Source organism: Mauremys reevesii, linkage group 12 (genome assembly GCF_016161935.1).
Source record: "Mauremys reevesii isolate NIE-2019 linkage group 12, ASM1616193v1, whole genome shotgun sequence".
Taxonomy (NCBI): Eukaryota; Metazoa; Chordata; order Testudines; family Geoemydidae; genus Mauremys; species Mauremys reevesii.
Window position 1 is genome coordinate 43,407,963 of NC_052634.1, and position 27,592 is coordinate 43,435,554.

Genomic DNA, 27,592 nt, shown 5'->3' on the forward strand with positions numbered 1-27,592 from the left:
ATCGCCATTGCAGGAGAGAAGGGTTCACTGGAATCAAATGCCCTGGCTCAGACCAGAGACATAGGAAGATTTTGCTGTTCATGGATCTGTGCAAATGAAATTTTGTCTCTGTGTGAAACTGAGGTCGGAAATGAAACATCCACAATGCTCTAGGGAATGTGGGTGAAGGACTCGGGCTGAGAAATGATTTAACAGGGGGTTGTTTCAATTTATTGCCCCAATTAAAATCTATGGCAGCCATTGTTGTTAGTATTTGTACCTGTGTAGGGACACCCCAGTGGGTGTCAAGTCCATTGCCTTCACCAGGGGCAGTCGATTATTTTATCAGGGTACAAATTTCTTGGCCAAGGTATAGTCAAGGCCTAGACTCCAGAGAAAACAATACACTGCTGCTACGAAGAAGTACCTAAAAAGATTTTGCAGCCACCATGGGCATAACTATGATGTGTCGTGTTTCACTCTTTATACCTGGCGCCACCTCCTTTCCCTTTAGCCTTGTAGTTGACCTAGGGCAAAGCTGAACATCTCCTCAGATACCAGGGAGTGTTTATGTCCATCCCTGCGAGCTACACAGGGGTTTGATGTTGCTGCTTTCAGTCCTCTGGCTCTGGCGGGATAAGGAACAATTCAGGCTGTCACTGAACTGAAGGAGGAAGATCAGTTTTTGACAGGGAGAGGGACGCCTCCTCTTAAAGGTGTTTGTCTGGCTGGCAGTCCTGGTTCCCAGGTCTCGCCCATGGGGCTCCAGCAGTTTTGGGACCAGGTCACTCCCTTGGCCCCACCTGCTGCCCCCAGGCGCCGCACCCCCCCAGGGTCCTCGTCAGTGCAGTGGAGCTGAGCAGCGTCTGCCTGCTCGCTCCAGTGGCTGCCGGCCCCTCCCCATGGCAGGGCAGGGTGGGTCGGTGCCTCCGTGCGCTGCCCCCACCCCGAGCCCCTGCAGCCAATGAGACGCTGCGGGGGTGATGCCTGGGGGCAGCAGCACACGGAGGCCCCCCAGCCTGCCCTGCCTTGGAGCCCCAGGTAAGCACCACACTCCTGACCCTTCCTGAGCCTGCACCCCACCCCTCCTCATATACTCACTCCCAGCCCCAAACTCCCTCCCAGAGCCTGCATCCCTTCCACACACTCCTGCCCCAACTCCCTCTCAGACCCTGCACCCCTCCTGCACCCCAATCCTCAGCCCCAACCCAGGGCCTGCACCCTAGACCTCCTCCCCCCACCCAAACTCCCTCCCAGAGCCTTAGGCAGGTGAGGGGCAGAGTTTTGGGGGCAGGTTCTGGGCAGTATGAGTGACATTATTGGCCCACTGGGAGGACTGGAGGACTGGCACCGGCCCTAAGGTAAATTGAGGTTGAGACCCTGCTTTAAGGGATTGGAGCAATGCTGGAGAGACTGACGGGCAGGAAGCTGGGGAGCTGTGTGTGCTCCAAGGAGAGTTGTTGTTGTGCACTGGTGACACAGAGTGGGGTGGGGAGTTTGTAAACTGTGGTGTTTGTACAGAGATAAAGTTTACTAACCCCCAGGTTAAAAACTGTTTCTGCTCTTGGCTGTACACGACACTCTCTGTGTAGCGTATACATCGGTGGGTGAATGTTTCCCTGCAGAGTAGTGGGATCTAATCCAAGTGATTCCCTTTAAAAACTTTTTTGAATGAAAATCGATTTCCAGACCCATCTCCAGTATGTTCAGGAGTTCGCTGAAGGGGGGCAGGGGGCTTGAAATGAATTTAAACACTCAGCATTTTCCTGTGCAAATGAATAAAGACCTAGCAGAGCTGTCCAGCAGCTGAAATCAGTTCCAGTCCTCGGCGTCTCTAAGAGGGACACTCGGTAGCTGAGGCATGTGGGACACCTCTGTGGTGAGGACAGGTGAAAAAATGCTGGATTCAGTGAAAGCTGAGACCATAGGAGGGGAAGGTGAACGGCAGCACCACACAGGGTCATAACACTCAGACACGGGGCTTCACTGCAACTGCCCCTGTGTTTTCCATTATTTCTATCCTAAGGAACACACGATCCCCCTACCCCACACACTGTCACACACAACCTTCTCCCCTTGAGCCCCATCCCACCCCACCCCACCCCACCCCTACCCCTCTCCCCCACACACGCCATGGGACACAGCCTCTCGGTGACTCACCCAGATGGGGGCTTGTCTCTGCATCTCCCCAACAGGGGAGCAGAGAGCCGAAAGGGCCACAGGAGACCAATGGAGCTAGGCAGGGATAGAAAATACTTCCCCTCCCTTCCCAAGAGTCCCATTAATCTCACCCATGGGACGTTCCAGCACCGGGTGGGCTCAAAGCACCAACCTTCCCCTGAGCAATGGAAGGGGAACCAGCTCTAGCACATGGAAGGAGGCTCCCCACCTCTGCTGCTGCCATCCTGCAGCCTTTAATATGGATTTGTTTTAGCTAATGCAACACCCCCCCTCCGCTAATCCCTCCATGAAACATGGCGACAAGCTCCTGAAAGCAGAGTCCAATTGTGCAATGGGTTAGTGCCTAGTACTCCCAGAGCAGTGCTGAGTCAAGTCATGTTGAGGTTGCGAGTTCAAACCTCACTTGGAGCACTACTTTCCTTTAAGCAAATGGCTTCTGCCAATCATTTTGCCCTGCAGAAAATACAGTTGCAGCTCAGAAGACACCGAGGTCCCCTTGCTTTACAGAGAGCAGGGCAGATTCCACAGATCTACCAGGCTCTGCTCTCCACCAGCCGCCTGTGTCAGGAGGAGTCAGGCAGAGCCCAGAGCACTGCCCCCGACTCCCCCTCAGTCTTTGCTCCCCAAACCACCTGTGTGCTCACCCTCTTCGCTGTGAGACTCAAACCCTGCCTGGCTTTCTGTATGTTGGGGTTTTGTTGTCTGTCGTGTTGATGTGCATGTGGGTCCTGTGTGATTTTTGTGGATGCCATATAGTTTTGTGTGTGTGTGTGTATGTGTATGACTTTTGCATGCAGGTTGTTTTTTGCTAAGTATTCTTTTGGTATGTGGTTTTTGTGCTTTCCTGTTGTGGGCTTTTGCTGTAATTTTTGGGTGTGGATTTGTTCTATGTTTTGTGTGGCTTTCCCTTATGTGTCTATGGCTCTGTGTACTGGGTGGGTTTGGTTTTTGTTTATGTCTGTGTGGGCCTGTGCAGTCTGTGATGTTCTCTTTCTCTCTATTTGTCTCTCTGTTTGTATCTTCATGTGTAAATTCACTGGAACTTTTCAAACTCTCCACAGCTTTGCCAATTTTCACCAGGAATTTTACTCATTAACAAATTCTCACTTGTTCCCTACCAGTTGGTGACCATTGTCCGAGGGGCCTGTCAGTCTCAGGGTCCTGATTTCCCATTGACCCTTCCCCCTTCTATTGGGACTGGGAACTAGCCAACCAAAAAACCCCACTCAGTTTTAGTAAAGGGCCAACAGTCCCTTACACAAGCTGGGCCTGTGAGGAGGAGGAGAGCTCAGTGGTTTGAGTATTGGCTGGCTAAACCCAGGTGTGTGAGCTCAGTCCTTGAGAGGGCCATTTAGGGATCTGGGATAAAAATCTGTCTGCGGATTGGCCCTGCTTTGAGCAGGTGGTTGGACTAGATACCTCCTGAGGTCCCTTCCAACCCTGGTATTCTATGATAGGGTCACCAATATTCAGAGAAACTACCACAAGCTGGTCCCATGGTGTAAGGGTTGGCATGCTGAAATCTGAGTTCAAATCTCAGTGGGACCTTGTGGTAAATCCCTGGAGATCCAAGTGCTTTCCTATCTCCAGCTGTATAAGAATAAGTTGTTTACCTTGTACTGAGTGACTCATACCCACTGGAGCCAGGTCTTTGGTTGGAATGGGGTCTAGAAGTGGCTATGGTTTGACTGGGTGTTTGGGATTTCTGATGCCCACAAGTTTGGCCCTTGTGCTTTCTACCAAACTTTTCCTCTTGCCCACATGGCGCTTGAAGAAAGGAGTGTCAGGGCCAGGTTTCATAGTCAGGGAAAGGCAGGAGGGAGGCAGAGTCCCAGGCTGGAGCCCAGCACACCTCTCCTCCTCTGGGCACCTAGGATAGAGGCGGCTGGTGCTGATAGCTCCAAGGGAAGGCTTAAAAGCCACAGAGCAACCAAGGGCAGGGCAAGAGGAGAGGAGAACCATGCCTATGCGTGGCCAGCAGACAGCCACAGAGACACCCAGCCAGGCTGCTCCCTGGCATGCCGAACCCCCACTGAAAACCACCCACAGCCAGCTGCTGATGCTTTGTGGCCAACATCAGAAGATGGTAGGAAAGCAGGGCCAGCCCCCCTGGTGGGGCCTCTTACCGTTCCCACTCCAGGTGCTCACTTTGGCAGTGGGGCAGGAGATTTTACCCCAAGAGGCTTTTCCCCAGCTGGCGAGAAGCAGAGAAACACCCAGGCTCCCAAGGTGCTATGTAGCAAGTACCCTCCAGCACAGGGACAGGCGCACACTTGGAAGAGGGAAACTGCTCCACACTCTAGCCCGGGCAGACGCCCATTTTCTTTGGCAAGTCAGGAAGGGCAAAGGAGAGACTGGAAGCACCTGGGGCTCATGCCCCAGCCTTTGTGACACCCAACCCCCAACTCCTTCCTGGGGCTCTAGCTGAAGCCAGAGCATTGGCCTGAGCTGCCAAGAAGAGGTTCCAGCCCTGAAGGGAGCAGGACGTTCAGCACAAAGGTAAAATTGCACAACCACGAAGGGACTTGAACCCTCAATCGCCTGATCCGAAGTCAGATGCCTTATCCATTAGGCCACGTGGTCACAAGTATAAAACCTTTCCAAGCACTTATTTGGAAAAGGCAGACACTGTGTTTCTCAGGTCCTCTACTGAATGGGGCCGAGACTCTCTGGGCACAAGAAGTCGAGTTCCCAGCAAGATGTGAGACAATTCTCTTGAGCCAGGTGCAGGACTTTGGCAGGGAGGCTCAGGCATGAGGGACTGGGGTGCAGCGGACAGCCCAGCTATCTAGGTGCTTAGATTTGGTCTCACTGAGGAGGAGGAGGAGGAATCCTGCTGACAGGCAGTGGCTGTGGAGAAAAAGAGGGATCTCCAGGCTGCTCAGGTCTCCTTCTTCCAGCTCCTCATCTGGCTGAGCTGCTCCACCGGCCTGGACAAGTCCTCTGCATGCACAGCAAATAGCTCAAGAGCCATTGCTGCCCAAACCTGTGCTGGGGGGTGAGCTTCTGTCTTCCCTGTCCCATCTGCGCTAGAGCAGACCTAGAGATTGAGAGAGACAGTCAACAACTATTAAGGCTAAGATTATAAAAGAGGGTCACAGAATCTGTGACTTTCAGAGATCTCAGTGACATTTTCCACCTCAGCCCTGGGGCAGCAAGACTGGAGCTGTCGGCCGGTGGGGGCCCCACAGCTATCAGCCACCAGTGTCGGAAGGGGCTCCCACAGGCCCATGCCACCACGGATGGACCCCACAGCTCCCAGCTGCTGTGGGTGGATCCAAGAGCTCCCAGCAACCACATGTGACAGGGGGACCCTGGAGGTCCCAGTGGGGTGACCAGGTTATACAGTCCGGTCAGCGTTGCTGCGGGGCTCAGGCAGGCTGGTCCCTACGTGTCCTAGGGCACCGCACTGCACCCTGGAAGTGGCCAGTAGGTCCCCCCTGCTGCGCCGCTGACCAGGAGCCGCCCGAGGTAAGTCTGCACCCCAACCCCCTGCCCCAGCCCTGAACCCCCCCAAACCCAGAGCCCCCTCTTGCACCCCAGAGCCCTCACCCCTCTGCACTTCAACCTCCTGCCCCAGCCCAGAGCTTCCTCCCACACCTGGAACCCATCATCCCTGCCCCCACCCCAGAGCCATCACCCCGTCGTGGACCCCACCCCCCTGCCTCAGCCCACAGCCCCCTCCTGCACTCTGAATCCCTCGGCCCCACCCTGCAGCCTGGAGCCCCCTCCTCCACCCCAAACCCCTCATCTCCCCACAGCTCCCACAGGCAGACCCTGGGGCTCCCAGCAGCCATGGGTGGCCGGGGAGCCCCCACAGCCCCACCCCACTGCGTATGGACCCTGCAGCTCCTACGAGCGGACCCCAGAGCTCCCAGCCGCTGCGGATGGACCCAGGATTTCCCAACAGGCCTTGATGGCGGGAGGACCCCGCAGCCCCACGTCATTGCTCACAGACCCTGCAGCGCCGCAGCCCCGGAGCTCCCGGCCGCCCGGCAGGAGAGGAGCCCCGGCGCTCAGACACCGCAGGCAGAGCCCGGAGCTCCCAGTCACCGGGGGTGGGTGAGGAGAAGCCGCAGCCCCGGGAGCTCCCGGCCGCCCCGGGCAGGAGAGGAGCCCCCGGCGCTCAGACACCGCAGGCAGAGCCCGGAGCTCCCAGTCACCGGGGGGGGGGGGTGAGGAGAAGCCGCAGCCCCGGGAGCTCCCGGCCGCCCCGGGCAGGAGCGGAGCCCCCGGCGCTCAGACACCGCCGGCGGAGCCCGGAGCTCCCAGTCACCGGGGGGGGGGGTGAGGAGGAGCCGCAGCCCCCGGCCAGTGCAGGTGGCCCCGCAGCTCCCAGCCGCCGCGGGCGGGCGGACGCCAGAGCCCCCCGCTGCCATCGGGACCCCGCGGCCGCCCGGGCAGGACCCGTCACCCGCGACCGGCAGGAAACAGCCGCGCGGAAGCGCCTCGCGCCCTGTGACCCCGGTGCTGCGGCTTCGCCAGGCGGGAGGCGGCGCCGCTGCGGTCTCGGTCCCTCCGCCCGGCAGCAGGACCCGCCCCGCGCGGCCTCGCGCCGCTTCTCGCGGGCGGCGCTGAGCTCTGAGCGCACAAGGCCCTGGCGGCTCCGCCCCGCATCGCTGTCAGACAACGTCACCAATGGGAGATGAGCCCGTCAGAAACGTCAGGTGGGGAGGGCCCAATGGGAGACCAGCTTTCAGAGACCCGCCCCGCGCGAGGGCCAATGGGAGATCAGCTGTCAGAAAACACTAGGCAGGCCGGCACCAGCCAACCAGGAACCGCCCCTCATCTCAAGGACAGCCCCGCCCGCACCTGTCCTATGCCCCACAGCAGCAGCCAGCACCAGGGGGCTTGTGTCACACCTCACAACAACCCCCAAAGCAGAGTCTCAATTCCCCTCCCCCACCCCTGCTGCTGCTCTTCAGTAGGTAACAAGAACCCAACCCACACACCAAAAAGAGAAAGGGGCACTGTCTAAAGCCAACAATCTCCCTCACCTCTCCCCCCCCCGCCCCCGCAGCCCCTTCCCCATGTCTGGCCACACGCTCCCAGGTCAGGGTGACCACACACTCCCCGTCGGGGCAGGCTCTGCTCAGCCCGGCTCCCCACAGCCTGCACTAAACATGTGGGGACCAACCCCAAAACTTACTCATATTTTACCCCAATGGCCCCAAAAAGCTGCTTTTAATATGCAAATAAGGTGCTGCCACACTCAGGCCACGCCCCAGCTCTCCAGTGGAGCCACCCAGGAGAGAACCAGGTGATATTTAAATTAGCCAAAGCAACAAAGAATCCTGTGGCACCTTATAGACTAACAGACGTTTTGCAGCATGAGCTTTCGTGGGTGAATACCCACTTCTTCGGATGCAAGTGGTGGAAATTTCCAGGGGCAGGTTTATATATGCAAGCAAGAAGCAAGCTAGAGATAATGAGGTTAGTTCAATCAGGGAGGATGAGGCCCTGTTCTAGCAGTTGAGGTGTGAAAACCAAGGGAGGAGAAACTGGTTCTGTAATTGGCAAGCCATTCACAGTCTTTGTTTAATCCTGAGCTGATGGTGTCAAATTTGCAGATGAACTGGAGCTCAGCAGTTTCTCTTTGAAGTCTGGTCCTGAAGTTTTTTTGCTGCAGGATGGCCACCTTAAGATCTGCTATTGTGTGGCCAGGGAGGTTGAAGTGTTCTCCTACAGGTTTTTGTATATTGCCATTCCTAATATCTGATTTGTGTCCATTTATCCTTTTCCTTAGAGACTGTCCAGTTTGGCCGATGTATATAGCAGAGGGGCATTGCTGGCATATGATGGCATATATTACATTGGTGGATGTGCAGGTGAATGAACCGGTGATGATGTGGCTGATCAGGTTAGGTCCTGTGATGGTGTTGCTGGTGTAGATATGTGGGCAGAGTTGGCATCGAGGTTTGTTGCATGGGTTGGTTCCTGAGCTGGAGTTACTATGGTGCGGTGTGCAGTTGCTGGTGAGAATATGCTTCAGGTTGGCAGGTTGTCTGTGGGCGAGGACTGGCCTGCCACCCAAGGCCTGTGACAGTGTGGGATCATTCTCCAGGATGGGTTGCAGATCCCTGATGATGCGCTGGAGGGGTTTTAGCTGGGGACTGTATGTGATGGCCAGTGGAGTCCTGTTGGTTTCTTTCTTGGGTTTGTCTTGCAGTAGGAGGCTTCTGGGTACACATCTGGCTCTGTTGATCTGTCTCCTTATTTCCTCGTGCGGGTACTGTAGTTTTGAGAATGCTTGGTGAAGATTTTGTAGGTGTTGGTCTCTGTCTGTGGGGTTAGAGCAGATGCGGTTGTACCTCAGTGCTTGGCTGTAGACAATGGATCTTGTGGTGTGCCCGGGATGGAAGCTGGAGGCATGAAGGTAGGCATAGCGGTCGGTAGGTTTTCGGTATAGGGTGGTGTTAATGTGACCATCAATTATTTGCACCGTAGTGTCTAGGAAGTGGACCTCCTGTGTAGATTGGTCCAGGCTGAGGTTGATGGTGGGGTGGAAGCTGTTGAAATCGTGGTGGAATTTTTCCAGAGTCTCTTTCCCGTGGGTCCAGATGATGAAGATGTCATCAATGTAGCGTAGGTAGAGAAGGGGCGTGAGTGGACGGGAGCTGAGGAAGCGTTGTTCCAGGTCAGCCATAAAAATATTGGCATATTGTGGGGCCATGCGGGTGCCCATAGCGGTGCCACTGATCTGGAGATATATATTGTCATCAAATTTGAAATAGTTGTGTCTGAGGATAAAGGCACAGAGCTCAGCAACCAGTTGTGCTGTGGCATCATCAGGGATACTGTTCCTGACAGCTTGTATTCCATCAGCGTGTGGGATGTTGGTGTAGAGAGCCTCTACATCCATGGTGGCCAGGATGGTGTTTTCTGGAAGGTCACCAATGCATTGTAGTTTCCTCAGGAAATCAGTGGTGTCACGGAGATAGCTGGGAGTGCTGGTGGCATAGGGTCTGAGTAGAGAGTCCACATATCCAGATAGTCCTTCAGTGAGAGTTCCAATGCCCGAGATGATGGGGGGTCCAGGATTTCCAGGTTTGTGGATTTTGGGCAGTAGATAGAATAGCCCTGGTCGGGGCTCTAAGGGTATGTTGATTTGTTCCGGTGTTAGTGTAGGGAGTGTCCTGAGTAGATGGGTCAGTTCCTTAGTGTATTCCTCAGTGGGATCTGAGGGCAGTGGCCTGTAGAATTTGATGTTGGAGAGTTGTCTGGCGGCCTCCTTTTGGTAGTCAGACCTGTTCATGATGACAACAGCACCTCCTTTATCAGCCTCTTTGATTATAATGTCAGGATGGTTTCTGAGGCTGTGGATGGCATTGCGTTCTGCACGACTTAGGTTATGAGGCAAGCGATGTTGTTTTTCCACAATTTCTGCCTGTGCACGTCGGCGGAAGCATTCAATGTATAGGTCCAGACTGTCATTTCGACCCTCAGGAGGAGTCCATGTGGAGTTCTTCTTTTTGTGCTGTTGGTGGGAGGGTAACTGTGTATCAGTGCGCTGTTCAGTGTTTTCCTGAAAGTATTCTTTGAGTCGGAGACGGCGAAAGTAGGCTTCCAGATCGCCGCAGAACTGTATCATGTTGGTGGGGGTGGCAGGGCAAAAAGAGAGTCCCCGAGATAGGACAGACGTTTCTTCTGGGCTGAGTGTGTGGTTGGATAGATTGACGATATTGCTGGGTGGGTTAGAGGTACCACGGTTGTGGCCCCATGTGGCAGGTAGGAGTTTAGACAGCTTACAGTCCTTTTTCCTTTGTAGAGAGGTGAAGTGAGTGATGTAGATCTCCTGTCTTATTTTAGTGAAGTCCGTTTGTATGGAAGTTTGGTTATTGATGAGAGTCTCCAGGTTGGAGAGCTCTTTTTTGATGTGATCCTGTTTGCTGTATACCCACTAGAGTACGTCATAATCTCTCACTGTGGTCTGTGTAGTATGTAGATAGCAGTGGATTTTTTACCTTTAGTCCATTTGGTATGATGTCCATCCGTTTGCATTTGGAAAGGAAGATGATGTCTGTCTGTATTTGTGCAAGTTTCTTCATGAGGTTGATGGATTTCCACTCTATACGGCTAAATGTAGTGCCTTGCATGGTGTCAAGTATCAGAGGGGTAGCCGTGTTAGTCTGGATCTGTAAAAGCAACAAAGAATCCTGTGGCACCTTATAGACTAACAGACGTTTTGCAGCATGAGCTTTCGTGGGTGAATACCCACTTCTTCGGATGCAAGTGGTGGAAATCACAGTGAGAGATTATGCCGTACTCTATCAAAGAAACTGAGGAACCACCTGATCAGCCTCCTATACAGCAAACAGGATCACATCAAAAAAGAGCTCTCCAACCTGGAGACTCTCATCAATAACCAAACTTCCATACAAACGGACTTCACTAAAATAAGACAGGAGATCTACATCACTCACTTCACCTCTCTACAAAGGAAAAAGGACTGTAAGCTGTCTAAACTCCTACCTGCCACATGGGGCCACAACCGTGGTACCTCTAACCCACCCAGCAATATCGTCAATCTATCCAACCACACACTCAGCCCAGAAGAAACGTCTGTCCTATCTCGGGGACTCTCTTTTTGCCCTGCCACCCCCACCAACATGATACAGTTCTGCGGCGATCTGGAAGCCTACTTTCGCAGTCTCCGACTCAAAGAATACTTTCAGGAAAACACTGAACAGCGCACTGATACACAGTTACCCTCCCACCAACAGCACAAAAAGAAGAACTCCACATGGACTCCTCCTGAGGGTCGAAATGACAGTCTGGACCTATACATTGAATGCTTCCACGACGTGCACAGGCAGAAATTGTGGAAAAACAACATCGCTTGCCTCATAACCTAAGTCGTGCAGAACGCAATGCCATCCACAGCCTCAGAAACCATCCTGACATTATAATCAAAGAGGCTGATAAAGGAGGTGCTGTTGTCATCATGAACAGGTCTGACTACCAGAAGGAGGCCACCAGACAACTCTCCAACACCAAATTCTACAGGCCACTGCCCTCAGATCCCACTGAGGAATACACTAAGGAACTGACCCATCTACTCAGGACACTCCCTACACTAACACCGGAACAAATCAACATACCCTTAGAGCCCCGACCAGGGCTATTCTATCTACTGCCCAAAATCCACAAACCTGGAAATCCTGGACGCCCCATCATCTCGGGCATTGGAACTCTCACTGAAGGACTATCTGGATATGTGGACTCTCTACTCAGACCCTATGTTACCAGCACTCCCAGCTATCTCCGTGACACCACTGATTTCCTGAGGAAACTACAATGCATTGGTGACCTTCCAGAAAACACCATCCTGGCCACCATGGATGTAGAGGCTCTCTACACCAACATCCCACACGCTGATGGAATACAAGCTGTCAGGAACAGTATCCCTGATGATGCCACAGCACAACTGGTTGCTGAGCTCTGTGCCTTTATCCTCAGACACAACTATTTCAAATTTGATGACAATATATATCTCCAGATCAGTGGCACCGCTATGGGCACCCGCATGGCCCCACAATATGCCAATATTTTTATGGCTGACCTGGAACAACGCTTCCTCAGCTCCCGTCCACTCACGCCCCTTCTCTACCTACGCTACATTGATGACATCTTCATCATCTGGACCCACGGGAAAGAGACTCTGGAAAAATTCCACCACGATTTCAACAGCTTCCACCCCACCATCAACCTCAGCCTGGACCAATCTACACAGGAGGTCCACTTCCTAGACACTACGGTGCAAATAATTGATGGTCACATTAACACCACCCTATACCGAAAACCTACCGACCGCTATGCCTACCTTCATGCCTCCAGCTTCCATCCCGGGCACACCACAAGATCCATTGTCTACAGCCAAGCACTGAGGTACAACCGCATCTGCTCTAACCCCACAGACAGAGACCAACACCTACAAAATCTTCACCAAGCATTCTCAAAACTACAGTACCCGCACAAGGAAATAAGGAGACAGATCAACAGAGCCAGATGTGTACCCAGAAGCCTCCTACTGCAAGACAAACCCAAGAAAGAAACCAACAGGACTCCACTGGCCATCACATACAGTCCCCAGCTAAAACCCCTCCAGCGCATCATCAGGGATCTGCAACCCATCCTGGAGAATGATCCCACACTGTCACAGGCCTTGGGTGGCAGGCCAGTCCTCGCCCACAGACAACCTGCCAACCTGAAGCATATTCTCACCAGCAACTGCACACCGCACCATAGTAACTCCAGCTCAGGAACCAACCCATGCAACAAACCTCGATGCCAACTCTGCCCACATATCTACACCAGCAACACCATCACAGGACCTAACCAGATCAGCCACACCATCACCGGTTCATTCACCTGCACATCCACCAATGTAATATATGCCATCATATGCCAGCAATGCCCCTCTGCTATATACATCGGCCAAACTGGACAGTCTCTAAGGAAAAGGATAAATGGACACAAATCAGATATTAGGAATGGCAATATACAAAACCTGTAGGAGAACACTTCAACCTCCCTGGCCACACAATAGCAGATCTTAAGGTGGCCATCCTGCAGCAAAAAAACTTCAGGACCAGACTTCAAAGAGAAACTGCTGAGCTCCAGTTCATCTGCAAATTTGACACCATCAGCTCAGGATTAAACAAAGACTGTGAATGGCTTGCCAATTACAGAACCAGTTTCTCCTCCCTTGGTTTTCACACCTCAACTGCTAGAACAGGGCCTCATCCTCCCTGATTGAACTAACCTCATTATCTCTAGCTTGCTTCTTGCTTGCATATATAAACCTGCCCCTGGAAATTTCCACCACTTGCATCCGAAGAAGTGGGTATTCACCCACGAAAGCTCATGCTGCAAAACGTCTGTTAGTCTATAAGGTGCCACAGGATTCTTTGTTGCTTTTACAGATCCAGACTAACACGGCTACCCCTCTGATACTTAAATTAGCCAGGACGTCGCTCAGTCATTTCCCTCTGCTCCCAGCAGGTGGCGGCGGAGAGCTCCGAGCTCGCTCCCTTCCCTTTCTCGCGTCGGCTTCAGCCCCCGGGTTACAAACACACCAACCGGGGAGCAGGAGTGTGGGGCTGCTCCAGGGTGACCAGATGTCCCATGTTTAAAGGGACAGGCCAGTTTGGGAGGACTTTTTCTTCTATAGGAGCCTATTACCCCCCCACCCCCGTCCCGTTTTCCACAGTTTCTTCAATGTCACCATATGGGGCAGCTCTGCGGGGACGGACTTGCACACTTGGGAGCCATCAGCCGGATCTGCGTGCCAGGGAAGCTGCGTCCCTCCAGAGGCGCTTGAGAAGCCAGAGGGGCCGTGGGTGAGTTTGTGATGAGGTGAGTGTGAAGTGTGGAAGGGGGAGGGTGGCAAGAGGAGGTTTTGAGAGGCAAAACAGTGCTGCTGAGCTGGTAGGGGAGGGCAAGGTCCCAGGCGGGTGTTGTGTGAGGAGCTGTGTAGGCCCGGAAAGGCGTCCTGCTGGGCAAGGGCAGGTGGGGATGGCCAGGGCTGTTGCTGCGGCCAAAGCCTTTGGGAAGCAGAAGAGGGCCAGGGGTGTTGTTGCCTGCTGGGGCCCATGCGACGGTGTAGGTGTACGCTGACCATAGCTGGTCTGTGGGCGCTGGGGCCACTCATCATGCCCCTTTCCTCGTTAGTATAGTGGTGAGTATCCCCGCCTGTCACGCGGGAGACCGGGGTTTGATTCCCCGACGGGGAGGGTGACCCCTTTTGAAGGGGGGACAAAGAAATCCCTGGCCTGCCCGCCACATGCCTTGCATTCTCTTTCGACGGCCACTTCCCTTCGCACCCCGCACTGATGACTTTCACCTCCAGAGAGACAGTTACCTCGCAAGGACACGCTCGCCCTAGCCAAAGCCTCCCCCGGGGCCTGCACGTGGGGGCACGTTTCAGAGCGGCAAAGGGAAATAGGCTGGCCAGGGCCATGAGGACAATGGCCCAGACAAACGGGGAGGCACTTGGTCCAGGGGTGGAGGAAGACAGAAAAAGGGACAGGCATGGGATTGGCTTCCTGTCTTGTTTCCTTTGCTCAGCATTTGACCTGTGACTGTAATGGGGAGACTTGAGAAAGACCTGTGGCCGCCAGCGAGGTAGGTGGCCGCCCCGAGAGCGCAGAGCTGAGCATTTTCCGCTGGGCTGCTAGCCTGCACCTCCAGCACCTGGCCGTGATTGTATAGTGGTTAGTACTCTGCGCCGTGGCCGCAGCAACCTCGATTCGAATCCGGGTCACGGCATTGCTTTTTGGTGGGGAGGGGCTATCCTGCAGCACGCCTCGTGGCTCAGTCTGATGGCGTCCGTTTGCAAAGAGAGCCATCAGCCGGTCCTCAGTTTCTGCTTGGTAAAGGCAAGTCAGTGGGGTCCATCGGTCAGAAAAAGAGTCCCAGGACTTCTTGCTGGGCGCCAGGGTCCAAAAGCAGCGCATTCCCTCCTGGAAAGGGCTGTGTTTCGAATGTCCGTCCAGTGCATATTGAAGGGAACGATCTGCGTGCCTGGGAAGCTGCATCCCTCCAGAGGCGCTTGAGAAGCCAAAGGGGCCGTGGGTGAGTTTGTGATGAGGTGAGTGTGAAGTGTGGAAGGGGGAGGGTGGCAAGAGGAGGTTTTGAAAGGAAAAAAGGTGCTGCTGAGCTGGTAGGGGAGGGCAAGGTCCCAGGCGGGTGTTGTGTGAGGAGCTGTGTAGGCCCGGAAAGGCGTCCTGCTGGGCAAGGGCAGGTGGGGATGGCCAGGGCTGTTGCTGCGGCCAAAGCCTTTGGGAAGCAGAAGAGGGCCAGGGGTGTTGTTGCCTGCTGGGGCCCATGCGACGGTGTAGGTGTACGCTGACCATAGCTGGTCTGTGGGAGCTGGGGCCGCTCATCATGCCCCTTTCCTCGTTAGTATAGTGGTGAGTATCCCCGCCTGTCACACGGGAGACCGGGGTTTGATTCCCCGACGGGGAGGGTGACCCCTTTTGAAGGGGGGACAAAGAAATCCCTGGCCTGCCCGCCACATGCCTTGCATTCTCTTTCGACGGCCACTTCCCTTCGCACCCCGCACTGATGACTTTCACCTCCAGAGAGACAGTTACCTCGCAAGGACACGCTCGCCCTAGCCAAAGCCTCCCCCGGGGCCTGCACGTGGGGGCACGTTTCAGAGCGGCAAAGGGAAATAGGCTGGCCAGGGCCATGAGGACAATGGCCCAGACAAACGGGGAGGCACTTGGTCCAGGGGTGGAGGAAGACAGTAAAAGGGACAGGCATGGGATTGGCTTCCTCTCTTTTTTCCTTTGCTCAGCATTTGACCTGTGACTGTAATGGGGAGACTTGAGAAAGACCTGTGGCCGCCGGCGAGGTAGGTGGCCGCCCCAAGAGCGCAGAGCTGAGCATTTTCCACTGGGCTGCTGCCTGCGCCCCCAGCACCTGGCCGTGATCGTATAGTGGTTAGTACTCCGCGCTGTGGCCGCAGCAACCTCGGTTCGAATCCGGGTCACGGCATTGCTTTTTGGTGGGGAGGGGCTATCCTGCAGCACGCCTCGTGGCTCAGTCTGATGGCGTCCGTTTGCAAAGAGAGCCATCAGCCGGTCCTCAGTTTCTACTTGGTAAAGGCAAGTCAGTGGGGTCCATCGGTCAGAAAAAGAGTCCCAGGACTTCTTGCTGGGCGCCAGGGTCCAAAAGCAGCGCATTCCCTCCTGGAAAGGGCTGTGTTTCGAATGTCCGTCCAGTGCGCATTGAAGGGAAGGATCTGCGTGCCTGGGAAGCTGCGTCCCTTCAGAGGCGCTTGAGAAGCCAAAGGGGCCGTGGGTGAGTTTGTGATGAGGTGAGTGTGAAGTGTGGAAGGGGGAGTGTGGCAAGAGGAGTTTTTGAGAGGAAAAAAGGTGCTGCTGAGCTGGTAGGGGAGGGCAAGGTCCCAGGCGGGTGTTGTGTGAGGAGCTGTGTAGGCCCGAAAAGGCGTCCTGCTGGGCAAGGGCAGGTGAGGAGGGTCAGGGCTGTTGTTGCGGCCAAAGCCTTTGGGAAGCAGAAGAGGGCCAGGAGTGTTGTTGCCTGCTGGGGCCCATGCGACGGTGTAGGTGTATGCTGACCATAGCTGGTCTGTGGGAGCTGGGGCCGCTCATCATGCCCCTTTCCTCGTTAGTATAGTGGTGAGTATCCCTTCCTGTCACAGGGAGACCGGGGTTCGATTTCCCTTCGGGGAGGGTGACTCCTTTTGAAGGGGGGACAAAGAAATCCCTGGCCTGCCCGCCACATGCCTTGCATTCTCCTTCGACGGCACTTCCCTTCGCACCCCGCACTGATGACTTTCACCTCCAGAGAGACAGTTACCTCGCAAGGACACGCTCGCCCTAGCCAAAGCCTCACCCGGGGCCTGCACGTGGGGGCACGTTTCAGAGCGGCAAAGGGAAATAGGCTGGCCAGGGCCATGAGGACAATGGCCCAGACAAACGGGGAGGGACTTGGTCCAGGGGTGGAGGAAGACAGAAAAAGGGACAGGCATGGGATTGGCTTCCTGTCTTGTTTCCTTTGCTCAGCATTTGACCTGTGACTGTAATGGGGAGACTTGAGAAAGACCTGTGGCCGCCGGCGAGGTAGGTGGCCGCCCCGAGAGCGCAGAGCTGAGCATTTTCCGCTGGGCTGCTGCCTGCGCCCCCAGCACCTGGCCGTGATCGTATAGTGGTTAGTACTCTGCGCCTTGGCCGCAGCAACCTCGATTCGAATCCGGGTCACGGCGTTGCTTTTTGGTGGGGAGGGGCTATCCTGCAGCACGCCTCGTGGCTCAGTCTGATGGCGTCCGTTTGCAAAGAGAGCCATCAGCCGGTCCTCAGTTTCTGCTTGGTAAAGGCAAGTCAGTGGGGTCCATCGGTCAGAAAAAGAGTCCCAGGACTTCTTGCTGGGCGCCAGGGTCCAAAAGCAGCGCATTCCCTCCTGGAAAGGGCTGTGTTTCGAATGTCCGTCCAGTGCGCGTTGAAGGGAAGGATCTGCGTGCCTGGGAAGCTGCGTCCCTTCAGAGGCGCTTGAGAAGCCAAAGGGGGCGTGGGTGAGTTTGTGATGAGGTGATTGTGAAGTGTGGAAGGGGGAGTGTGGCAAGCGGAGGTTTTGAGAGGAAAAAAGGTGCTGCTGAGCTGGTAGGGGAGGGCAAGGTCCCAGGCGGGTGTTGTGTGAGGAGCTGTGTAGGCCCGAAAAGGCGTCCTGCTGGGCAAGGGCAGGTGAGGAGGGCCAGGGCTGTTGCTGCGGCCAAAGCCTTTGGGAAGCAGAAGAGGGCTAGGAGTGTTGTTGCCTGCTGGGGCCCATGCGACGGTGTAGGTGTACGCTGACAATAGCTGGTCTGTGGGCGCTGCAGACGCTCATCATGCTCGTTAGTATAGTGGTGAGTATCCTTGCCTGTCACGCGGGAGACCGGGGTTCGATTCCCCGACGGGGAGGGTGACCCCTTTTGAAGGGGGGACAAAGAAATCCCTGGCCTGCCCGCCACATGCCTTGCATTCTCTTTCGACGGCCACTTCCCTTCGCACCCCGCACTGATGACTTTCACCTCCAGAGAGACAGTTACCTCGCAAGGACACGCTCGCCCTAGCCAAAGCCTCCCCCGGGGCCTGCACGTGGGGGCACGTTTCAGAGCGGCAAAGGGAAGTAGGCTGGCCAGGGCCATGAGGACAATGGCCCAGACAAACGGGGAGGCACTTGGTCCAGGGGTGGAGGAAGACAGAAAAAGGGACAGGCATGGGATTGGCTTCCTCTCTTTTTTCCTTTGCTCAGCATTTGACCTGTGACTGTAATGGGGAGACTTGAGAAAGACCTGTGGCCGCCAGCGAGGTAGGTGGCCGCCCCGAGAGCGCAGAGCTGAGCATTTTCTGCTGGGTTGCTGCCTGCGCCCCCAGCACCTGGCCGTGATCGTATAGTGGTTAGTACTCTGCGCCGTGGCCGCAGCAACCTCGGTTCGAATCCGGGTCACGGCATTGCTTTTTGGTGGGGAGGGGCTATCCTGCAGCACGCCTCGTGGCTCAGTCTGATGGCGTCCGTTTGCAAAGAGAGCCATCAGCCGGTCCTCAGTTTCTGCTTGGTAAGGGCAAGTCAGTGGGGTCCATCGGTCAGAAAAAGAGTCCCAGGACTTCTTGCTGGGCGCCAGGTTCCAAAAGCAGCGCATTCCCTCCTGGAAAGGGCTGTGTTTCGAATGTCCGTCCAGTGCGCGTTGAAGGGAAGGATCTGCGTGCCTGGGAAGCTGCGTCCCTTCAGAGGCGCTTGAGAACCCAAAGGGGCCGTGGGTGAGTTTGTGATGAGGTGAGTGTGAAGTGTGGAAGGGGGAGTGTGGCAAGAGGAGGTTTTGAGAGGAAAAAAGGTGCTGCTGAGCTGGTAGGGGAGGGCAAGGTCCCAGGCGGGTGTTGTGTGAGGAGCTGTGTAGGCCCGAAAAGGCGTCCTGCTGGGCAAGGGCAGGTGAGGAGGGCCAGGGCTGTTGCTGCGGCCAAAGACTTTGGAATGCAGAAGAGGGCCAGGAGTGTTGTTGCCTGCTGGGGCCCATGCGACGGTGTAGGTGTACGCTGACAATAGCTGGTCTGTGGGAGCTGGGGCCGCTCATCATGCTCGTTAGTATAGTGGTGAGTATCCTTGCCTGTCACGTAGGAGACCGGGGTTCGATTCCCCGACGGGGAGGGTGACCCCTTTTGAAGGGGGGACAAAGAAATCCCTGGCCTGCCCGCCACATGCCTTCCATTCTCTTTCGACGGCCACTTCCCTTCGCACCCCGCACTGATGACTTTCACCTCCAGAGAGACAGTTACCTCGCAAGGACACGCTCGCCCTAGCCAAAGCCTCCCCCGGGGCCTGCCCGTGGGGGCACGTTTCAGAGCGGCAAAGGGAAATAGGCTGGCCAGGGCCATGAGGACAATGGCCCAGACAAACGGGGAGGCACTTGGTTCAGGGGTGGAGGAAGACAGAAAAAGGGACAGGCATGGGATTGGCTTCCTCTCTTTTTTCCTTTGCTCAGCATTTGACCTGTGACTGTAATGGGGAGACATGAGAAAGACCTGTGGCCGCCGGCGAGGTAGGTGGCCGCCCCGAGAGCGCAGAGCTGAGCATTTTCCGCTGGGCTGCTGCCTGCGCCCCCAGCGCCTGGCCGTGATCGTATAGTGGTTAGTACTCTGCACCGTGGCCGCAGCAACCTCGGTTCAAATCCGGGTCACGGCATTGCTTTTTGGTGGGGAGGGGCTATCCTGCAGCACGCCTCGTGGCTCAGTCTGATGGCGTCCGTTTGCAAAGAGAGCCATCAGCCGGTCCTCAGTTTCTGCTTGGTAAGGGCAAGTCAGTGGGGTCCATCGGTCAGAAAAAGAGTCCCAGGACTTCTTGCTGGGCGCCAGGGTCCAAAAGCAGGGCATTCCCTCCTGGAAAGGGCTGTGTTTCGAATGTCCGTCCAGTGCGCGTTGAAGGGAAGGATCTGCGTGCCTGGGAAGCTGCGTCCCTTCAGAGGCGCTTGAGAAGCCAAAGGGGCCGTGGGTGAGTTTGTGATGAGGTGAGTGTGAAGTGTGGAAGGGGGAGTGTGGCAAGAGGAGTTTTTGAGAGGAAAAAAGGTGCTGCTGAGCTGGTAGGGGAGGGCAAGGTCCCAGGCGGGTGTTGTGTGAGGAGCTGTGTAAGCCCGAAAAGGCATCCTGCTGGGCAAGGGCAGGTGAGGAGGGCCAGGGCTGTTGCTGCGGCCAAAGCCTTTGGGAAGCAGAAGAGGGCCAGGAGTGTTGTTGCCTGCTGGGGCCCATGCGACGGTGTAGGTGTACGCTGACAATAGCTGGTCTGTGGGAGCTGGGACCGCTCATCATGCCCCTTTCCTCGTTAGTATAGTGGTGAGTATCCCCGCCTGTCCCGCGTGAGACCGGGGTTCGATTCCCTGATGGGGAGGGTGACTCCCTTTTGAAGGGGGGACAAAGAAATCCCTGGCCTGCCCGCCACATGCCTTGCATTCTCCTTCGACGGCTACTTCCCTTCGCACCCCGCACTGATGACTTTCACCTCCAGAGAGACAGTTACCTCGCAAGGACACGCTCGCCCTAGCCAAAGCCTCCCCCGGGGCCTGCACGTGGGGGCACGTTTCAGAGCGGCAAAGGGAAATAGGCTGGCCAGGGCCATGAGGACAATGGCCCAGACAAACGGGGAGGGACTTGGTCCAGGGGTGGAGGAAGACAGAAAAAGGGACAGGCATGGGATTGGCTTCCTGTCTTGTTTCCTTTGCTCAGCATTTGACCTGTGTGTGTAATGGGGAGACTTGAGAAAGACCTGTGGCCGCCGGTGAGGTAGGTGGCCGCCCCGAGAGTGCAGATCTGAGCATTTTCCGCTGGGCTCCTAGCCTGCGCCCCCAGCGCCTGGCCGTGATCGTATAGTGGTTAGTACACTGCGCCGTGGTCGCAGCAACCTTGGCTCGAATCCGGGTCACGGCGTTGCTTTTTGGTGGGGAGGGGCTATCCTGCAGCACGCCTCGTAGCTCAGTCTGATGGCGTCCGTTTGCAAAGAGAGCCATCAGCCGGTCCTCATTTTCTGCTTGGTAAAGGCAAGTCAGTGGGGTCCATCAGTCAGAAAAAGAGTCCCAGGACTTCTTGCTGGGCGCCAGGGTCCAAAAGCAGCGCATTCCCTCCTGGAAAGGGCTGTGTTTCAAATGTCCGTCCAGTGCGCGTTGAAGGGAAGGATCTGCGTGCCTGGGAAGCTGCGTCCCTTCAGAGGCGCTTGAGAAGCCAAAGGGGCCGTGGGTGAGTTTGTGATGAGGTGAGTGTGAAGTGTGGAATGGGGATAGTGGCAAGAGGAGGTTTTGAGAGGAAAAAAGGTGCTGCTGAGCTGGTAGGGGAGGGCAAGGTCCCAGGCGGGTGTTGTGTGAGGAGCTGTGTAGGCCCGAAAAGGCGTCCTGCTGTGCAAGGGCAGGTGAGGAGGGCCAGGGCTGTTGCTGCGGCCAAAGCCTTTGGGAAGCAGAAGAGGGCCAGGAGTGTTGTTGCCTGCTGGGGCCCATGCGACGGTGTAGGTGTACGCTGACAATAGCTGGTCTGTGGGAGCTGGGGCCGCTCGTCATGCCCCTTTCCTCGTTAGTATAGTGGTGAGTATCCCTTCCTGTCACGCGGGAGACCGGGGTTCGATTTCCCGATGGGGAGGGTGACTCCTTTTGAAGGGGGGACAAAGAAATCCCTGGCCTGCCTGCCACATGCCTTGCATTCTCCTTCGACGGCCACTTCCCTTCGCACCCCGCACTGATGACTTTCACCTCCAGAGAGACAGTTACCTCGCAAGGACACGCTCGCCCTAGCCAAAGCCTCACCCGGGGCCTGCACGTGGGGGCACGTTTCAGAGCGGCAAAGGGAAATAGGCTGGCCAGGGCCATGAGGACAATGGCCCAGACAAACGGGGAGGGACTTGGTCCAGGGGTGGAGAAAGACAGTAAAAGGGACAGGCATGGGATTGGCTTCCTCTCTTTTTTCCTTTGCTCAGCATTTGACCTGTGACTGTAATGGGGAGACTTGAGAAAGACCTGTGGCCGCCGGCGAGGTAGGTGGCCGCCCCGAGAGCGCAGAGCTGAGCATTTTCCGCTGGGCTGCTGCCTGTGCCCCCAGCACCTGGCCGTGATCGTATAGCGGTTAGTATTCTGCGCCGTGGCCGCAGCAACCTCGGTTCGAATCCGGGTCACGGCATTGCTTTTTGGTGGGGAGGGGCTATCCTGCAGCACGCCTCGTGGCTCAGTCTGATGGCGTCCGTTTGCAAAGAGAGCCATCAGCCGGTCCTCAGTTTCTGCTTGGTAAGGGCAAGTCAGTGGGGTCCATCGGTCAGAAAAAGAGTACCAGGACTTCTTGCTGGGTGCCAGGGTCCAAAAGCAGCGCATTCCCTCCTGGAAAGGGCTGTTTTTCGAATGTCCGTCCAGTGCGCGTTGAAGGGAAGGATCTGCGTGCCTGGGAAGCTGCGTCCCTTCAGAGGCGCTTGAGAAGCCAAAGGGGCCGTGGGTGAGTTTGTGATGAGGTGAGTGTGAAGTGTGGAAGGGGGAGTGTGGCAAGAGGAGGTTTTGAGAGGAAAAAAGGTGCTGCTGAGCTGGTAGGGGAGGGCAAGGTCCCAGGCGGGTGTTGTGTGAGGAGCTGTGTAAGCCCGAAAAGGCGTCCTGCTGGGCAAGGGCAGGTGAGGAGGGCCAGGGCTGTTGCTGCGGCCAAAGCCTTTGGGAAGCAGAAGAGGGCCAGGAGTGTTGTTGCCTGCTGGGGCCCATGCGACGGTGTAGGTGTACGCTGACAATAGCTGGTCTGTGGAGCTGGGGCCCCTCATCATGCCCCTTTCCTCGTTAGTATAGTGGTGATTATCCCCGCCTGTCACGCGGGAGACCGGGGTTCGATTCCCCGACGGGGAGGGTGACCCCTTTTGAAGGGGGGACAAAGAAATCCCTGGCCTGCCCGCCACATGCCTTGCATTCTCCTTCGACGGCCACTTCCCTTCGCACCCCGCACTGATGACTTTCACCTCCAGAGAGACAGTTACCTCGCAAGGACACGCTCGCCCTAGCCAAAGCCTCCCCCGGGGCCTGGACGTGGGGGCACGTTTCAGAGCGGCAAAGGGAAATAGGCTGGCCAGGGCCATGAGGACAATGGCCCAGACAAACGGGGAGGGACTTGGTCCAGGGGTGGAGGAAGACAGAAAAAGGGACAGGCATGGGATTGGCTTCCTGTCTTGTTTCCTTTGCTCAGCATTTGACCTGTGACTGTAATGGGGAGACTTGAGAAAGACCTGTGGCCGCCGGCGAGGTAGGTGGACGCCCCGAGAGCGCAGAGCTGAACATTTTCCGCTGGGCTGCTGCCTGCGCCCCCAGCACCTGGCCGTGATCCTATAGTGGTTAGTACTCTGCGCCTTGGCCGCAGCAACCTCGATTCGAATCCGGGTCACAGCGTTGCTTTTTGGTGGGGAGGGGCTATCCTGCAGCACGCCTCGTGGCTCAGTCTGATGGCATCCGTTTGCAAAGAGAGCCATCAGCCGGTCCTCAGTTTCTGCTTGGTAAAGGCAAGTCAGTGGGGTCCATCGGTCAGAAAAAGAGTCCCAGGACTTCTTGCTGGGCGCCAGGGTCCAAAAGCAGCGCATTCCCTCCTGGAAAGGGCTGTGTTTCGAATGTCCGTCCAGTGCGCGTTGAAGGGAAGGATCTGCGTGCCTGGGAAGCTGCGTCCCTTCAGAGGCGCTTGAGAAGCCAAAGGGGCCGTGGGTGAGTTTGTGATGAGGTGAGTGTGAAGTGTGGAAGGGGGAGGGTGGCAAGAGGAGGTTTTGAGAGGAAAAAAGGTGCTGCTGAGCTGGTAGGGGAGGGCAAGGTCCCAGGCGGGTGTTGTGTGAGGAGCTGTGTAGGCCCGAAAAGGCGTCCTGCTGGGCAAGGGCAGGTGAGGAGGGCCAGGGCTGTTGCTGCGGCCAAAGCCTTTGGGAAGCAGCAGAGGGCCAGGAGTGTTGTTGCCTGCTGGGGCCCATGCGACGGTGTAGGTGTACGCTGACCATAGCTGGTCTGTGGGAGCTGGGGCCACTCACCGTGCCCCTTTCCTCCTTAGTATAGTGGTGAGTATCCCCGCCTGTCATGCGGGAGACCGGGGTTCGATTCCCCGACGGGGAGGGTGACCCCTTTTGAAGGGGGGACAAAGAAATCCCTGGCCTGCCCGCCACATGCCTTGCATTCTCCTTCGACGGCCACTTCCCTTCGCACCCCGCACTGATGACTTTCACCTCCAGAGAGACAGTTACCTCGCAAGGACACGCTCGCCCTAGCCAAAGCCTCCCCCGGGGCCTGGACGTGGGGGCACGTTTCAGAGCGGCAAAGGGAAATAGGCTGGCCAGGGCCATGAGGACAATGGCCCAGACAAACGGGGAGGGACTTGGTCCAGGGGTGGAGGAAGACAGAAAAAGGGACAGGCATGGGATTCGCTTCCTGTCTTGTTTCCTTTGCTCAGCATTTGACCTGTGACTGTAATGGGGAGACTTGAGAAAGACCTGTGGCCGCCGGCGAGGTAGGTGGACGCCCCGAGAGCGCAGAGCTGAACATTTTCCGCTGGGCTGCTGCCTGCGCCCCCAGCACCTGGCCGTGATCGTATAGTGGTTAGTACTCTGCGCCTTGGCCGCAGCAACCTCGATTCGAATCCGGGTCACGGCGTTGCTTTTTGGTGGGGAGGGGCTATCCTGCAGCACGCCTCGTGGCTCAGTCTGATGGCGTCCGTTTGCAAAGAGAGCCATCAGCCGGTCCTCAGTTTCTGCTTGGTAAAGGCAAGTCAGTGGGGTCCATCGGTCAGAAAAAGAGTTCCAGGACTTCTTGCTGGGCGCCAGGGTCCAAAAGCAGCGCATTCCCTCCTGGAAAGGGCTGTGTTTCGAATGTCCGTCCAGTGCGCGTTGAAGGGAAGGATCTGCGTGCCTGGGAAGCTGCGTCCCTTCAGAGGCGCTTGAGAAGCCAAAGGGGCCGTGGGTGAGTTTGTGATGAGGTGAGTGTGAAGTGTGGAAGGGGGAGGGTGGCAAGAGGAGGTTTTGAGAGGAAAAAAGGTGCTGCTGAGCTGGTAGGGGAGGGCAAGGTCCCAGGCGGGTGTTGTGTGAGGAGCTGTGTAGGCCCGAAAAGGCGTCCTGCTGGGCAAGGGCAGGTGAGGAGGGCCAGGGCTGTTGCTGCGGCCAAAGCCTTTGGGAAGCAGAAGAGGGCCAGGAGTGTTGTTGCCTGCTGGGGCCCATGCGACGGTGTAGGTGTACGCTGACAATAGCTGGTCTGTGGGAGCTGGGACCGCTCATCATGCCCCTTTCCTCGTTAGTATAGTGGTGAGTATCCCCGCCTGTCCCGCGTGAGACCGGGGTTCGATTCCCTGATGGGGAGGGTGACTCCCTTTTGAAGGGGGGACAAAGAAATCCCTGGCCTGCCCGCCACATGCCTTGCATTCTCCTTCGACGGCTACTTCCCTTCGCACCCCGCACTGATGACTTTCACCTCCAGAGAGACAGTTACCTCGCAAGGACACGCTCGCCCTAGCCAAAGCCTCCCCCGGGGCCTGCACGTGGGGGCACGTTTCAGAGCGGCAAAGGGAAATAGGCTGGCCAGGGCCATGAGGACAATGGCCCAGACAAACGGGGAGGGACTTGGTCCAGGGGTGGAGGAAGACAGAAAAAGGGACAGGCATGGGATTGGCTTCCTGTCTTGTTTCCTTTGCTCAGCATTTGACCTGTGTGTGTAATGGGGAGACTTGAGAAAGACCTGTGGCCGCCGGTGAGGTAGGTGGCCGCCCCGAGAGTGCAGATCTGAGCATTTTCCGCTGGGCTCCTAGCCTGCGCCCCCAGCGCCTGGCCGTGATCGTATAGTGGTTAGTACACTGCGCCGTGGTCGCAGCAACCTTGGCTCGAATCCGGGTCACGGCGTTGCTTTTTGGTGGGGAGGGGCTATCCTGCAGCACGCCTCGTAGCTCAGTCTGATGGCGTCCGTTTGCAAAGAGAGCCATCAGCCGGTCCTCATTTTCTGCTTGGTAAAGGCAAGTCAGTGGGGTCCATCAGTCAGAAAAAGAGTCCCAGGACTTCTTGCTGGGCGCCAGGGTCCAAAAGCAGCGCATTCCCTCCTGGAAAGGGCTGTGTTTCAAATGTCCGTCCAGTGCGCGTTGAAGGGAAGGATCTGCGTGCCTGGGAAGCTGCGTCCCTTCAGAGGCGCTTGAGAAGCCAAAGGGGCCGTGGGTGAGTTTGTGATGAGGTGAGTGTGAAGTGTGGAATGGGGATAGTGGCAAGAGGAGGTTTTGAGAGGAAAAAAGGTGCTGCTGAGCTGGTAGGGGAGGGCAAGGTCCCAGGCGGGTGTTGTGTGAGGAGCTGTGTAGGCCCGAAAAGGCGTCCTGCTGTGCAAGGGCAGGTGAGGAGGGCCAGGGCTGTTGCTGCGGCCAAAGCCTTTGGGAAGCAGAAGAGGGCCAGGAGTGTTGTTGCCTGCTGGGGCCCATGCGACGGTGTAGGTGTACGCTGACAATAGCTGGTCTGTGGGAGCTGGGGCCGCTCGTCATGCCCCTTTCCTCGTTAGTATAGTGGTGAGTATCCCTTCCTGTCACGCGGGAGACCGGGGTTCGATTTCCCGATGGGGAGGGTGACTCCTTTTGAAGGGGGGACAAAGAAATCCCTGGCCTGCCTGCCACATGCCTTGCATTCTCCTTCGACGGCCACTTCCCTTCGCACCCCGCACTGATGACTTTCACCTCCAGAGAGACAGTTACCTCGCAAGGACACGCTCGCCCTAGCCAAAGCCTCACCCGGGGCCTGCACGTGGGTCACGTTTCAGAGCGGCAAAGGAAATAGGCTGGCCAGGGCCATGAGGACAATGGCCCAGACAAACGGGGAGGACTTGGTCCAGGGTGGAGAAAGACAGTAAAAGGGACAGGCATGGGATTGGCTTCCTCTCTTTTTTCCTTTGCTCAGCATTTGACCTGTGACTGTAATGGGGAGACTTGAGAAAGACCTGTGGCCGCCGGCGAGGTAGGTGGCCGCCCCGAGAGCGCAGAGCTGAGCATTTTCCGCTGGGCTGCTGCCTGTGCCCCCAGCACCTGGCCGTGATCGTATAGCGGTTAGTATTCTGCGCCGTGGCGCAGCAACCTCGGTTCGAATCGGGTCACGGCATTGCTTTTTGGTGGGGAGGGCTATCCTGCAGCACGCCTCGTGGCTCAGTCTGATGGCGTCCGTTTGCAAAGAGAGCCATCAGCCGGTCCTCAGTTTCTGCTTGGTAAGGGCAAGTCAGTGGGGTCCATCGGTCAGAAAAAGAGTACCAGGACTTCTTGCTGGGTGCCAGGGTCCAAAAGCAGCGCATTCCCTCCTGGAAAGGGCTGTTTTTCGAATGTCCGTCCAGTGCGCGTTGAAGGGAAGGATCTGCGTGCCTGGGAAGCTGCGTCCCTTCAGAGGCGCTTGAGAAGCCAAAGGGGCCGTGGGTGAGTTTGTGATGAGGTGAGTGTGAAGTGTGGAAGGGGGAGTGTGGCAAGAGGAGGTTTTGAGAGGAAAAAAGGTGCTGCTGAGCTGGTAGGGGAGGGCAAGGTCCCAGGCGGGTGTTGTGTGAGGAGCTGTGTAAGCCCGAAAAGGCGTCCTGCTGGGCAAGGGCAGGTGAGGAGGGCCAGGGCTGTTGCTGCGGCCAAAGCCTTTGGGAAGCAGAAGAGGGCCAGGAGTGTTGTTGCCTGCTGGGGCCCATGCGACGGTGTAGGTGTACGCTGACAATAGCTGGTCTGTGGAGCTGGGGCCCCTCATCATGCCCCTTTCCTCGTTAGTATAGTGGTGATTATCCCCGCCTGTCACGCGGGAGACCGGGGTTCGATTCCCCGACGGGGAGGGTGACCCCTTTTGAAGGGGGGACAAAGAAATCCCTGGCCTGCCCGCCACATGCCTTGCATTCTCCTTCGACGGCCACTTCCTTCGCACCCCGCACTGATGACTTTCACCTCCAGAGAGACAGTTACCTCGCAAGGACACGCTCGCCCTAGCCAAA

The 27,592-nt window shown here is 56.6% G+C and overlaps 5 non-coding genes across 5 annotated transcripts; 4 read left to right on the forward strand and 1 right to left on the reverse strand.

Moving 5' to 3' along the window:
• Positions 1 to 4,670: 4,670 nt before the first annotated feature.
• TRNAR-UCG lies at positions 4,671 to 4,743 on the reverse strand. The gene has a single exon. It is a non-coding gene; the product is annotated as a tRNA-Arg (tRNA).
• A 9,080-nt stretch (positions 4,744 to 13,823) lies between these two features.
• Positions 13,824 to 13,895, forward strand: TRNAD-GUC. Its single transcript has one exon. It is a non-coding gene; the product is annotated as a tRNA-Asp (tRNA).
• An 8,543-nt stretch (positions 13,896 to 22,438) lies between these two features.
• Positions 22,439 to 22,510, forward strand: TRNAD-GUC. Its single transcript has one exon. It is a non-coding gene; the product is annotated as a tRNA-Asp (tRNA).
• A 1,161-nt stretch (positions 22,511 to 23,671) lies between these two features.
• Positions 23,672 to 23,743, forward strand: TRNAD-GUC. Its single transcript has one exon. It is a non-coding gene; the product is annotated as a tRNA-Asp (tRNA).
• A 3,621-nt stretch (positions 23,744 to 27,364) lies between these two features.
• Positions 27,365 to 27,436, forward strand: TRNAD-GUC. Its single transcript has one exon. It is a non-coding gene; the product is annotated as a tRNA-Asp (tRNA).
• Positions 27,437 to 27,592: the final 156 nt, after the last annotated feature.